Source organism: Leucoraja erinacea, chromosome 6 (assembly GCF_028641065.1).
Source record: "Leucoraja erinacea ecotype New England chromosome 6, Leri_hhj_1, whole genome shotgun sequence".
NCBI lineage: Eukaryota > Metazoa > Chordata > Chondrichthyes > Rajiformes > Rajidae > Leucoraja > Leucoraja erinaceus.
Genome location: NC_073382.1, coordinates 51694129 through 51695997, shown reverse-complemented (window position 1 = coordinate 51695997; position 1869 = coordinate 51694129).

Sequence of the window (1869 nt, the reverse complement as noted above, 5' to 3'; positions counted from 1 at the left end):
TCAGCGGAACAGGTAGCATCTCTGGGGAGAAGGAATGGGTGACATTTCGGGTCGAGACTCTTCTTAAGACAGACAGTGGATCAGGTAGCATCTCTTATCTGAAGAACATGGATAAGTGACATTTCAGGTCAATGATACAATGGTTCTTTATTGTCACATGTACAATGACATTCTTTTTTTTTGCAAACAGTTCTGTAAAGTATTGCTTTAAAGTAAATTTAAAGTAAAGTACATAAGCACAATCTCAAATTAAGTACAAAGTGTATGCTGTCTGTTCAGAGGAGCAGTTAGGCCATTCGGCCCATCAAGTCTACTCCACCATGGCTGATCTATCTTTCCCTCTTAATCCCAGTCTCCTGCCTTCCCCTCATAACCCGACACCCTGTGTGGAGTTTGCACATTCTCCTGTGACCACGAGTTTCCACCGGGTAGTCCGGTCTCCTTTCACGTCCCAAAGAGGTGCAGATTCGTAGGATAATTAGCCTCAGTAAATTACCCCTAGTGTGTAATGCGTGGATGAGAAAGTGGGATAACATAAGAACTAGTGTGAACATCGAAATTAGGTGCAGGAGTAGGCCATTCGACCCCTCCAGCCAGCACCGCCATTCAATACGATCATGACTGACCATCCAAAATCTGTATCGTGTTCCTGTTTTCTCCCCATATCCCTTGATTCCGTTAGCCCTAAAATCTATATCCAACTCTCTCTCTTGAATGGGTGATCAATGGTCAACGTAAATTCGGTGGGCTTCCATGCATGCTGTATTTCTAAACTAAATTATTCATCTATTACCTGCTGCACAAGGACAACATCCCCCATTCAGGCACTTCTTCCTTTGTCAATGATGTCGAGAAGCTAAGCCCTAACTCGTGAACACTCTGAGCTTTTGCAGAATCTTCTCAACACTTGGTATTCCATCTGTGCATTGCAGACAATTAGAAGTCAGCTACAAAGTTAAATCAAAGATGCTAATGGTCCATCTACTCCCTCCTTGATTCCAAATAGTATTTAACATTTTGGAAAGACAAACGAGGAGATGGGGGATGGTTGTGGGTTGTGGGTTGGGACTGGGAGCAATGTTGTGAGACATTGTGAGTGACTTTAGAGATACTTTAAATATACAACACAGAAATCGGTCCTTCAGCCCACCATATCTGTGCCAACCAGCGATCACCCTGAACACTAGCATTATTCTACACAAGGAAAAATTAAACATTTTTTTCCTGAAGCCGATTAATCTACAAATCTATAAATCTTTGGAGTGTGGGAGGAAACTGGAGAAAACCCACGCATCATAGGGAGAACGTACAAACTCCATACAGACAGCACCCATAGTCAGGGTCGAACTCGGGTCTCTGACTCTGTAAGGCAGCAGCTTTACCGCTGCGCCACTGTGCTGCCGTCAAGTGGGGACCTCTCACCCTCTTGCTAACAACGTTGCTTTTTATTTCATATACTGTGTGTGCATACAGAATCTAATAGAATGTGCATTTATTCTTGCACATAAATTTGATGTATAGTGAGGGCCAACGATATACAATGCACATACAGGATCTAATCAATATGCAATCTATTCTTGTACATAAAAGTTGATACATAGTCAGGTCCAACAATGGTTATTTAGAACTAGATGTGGTGAATATAATTTGCCAGATCCAGTCAAAGCTCATCCCGATTCATTTAAAAGACACAACCAGTTTTTCCCATGAAGATCTTTTCTTCTTCCCCCCCCCCCCTTCCCCTTGAAGGGGAGTTACTTTGTATTGGACATAAACTGGAATCTGCAAGTTTGAATCATAATTATATTCACAGTGAATATCTTTAATTTACCTTACAAACATGAAGTACAATATTTCTTGCAAGTTTCA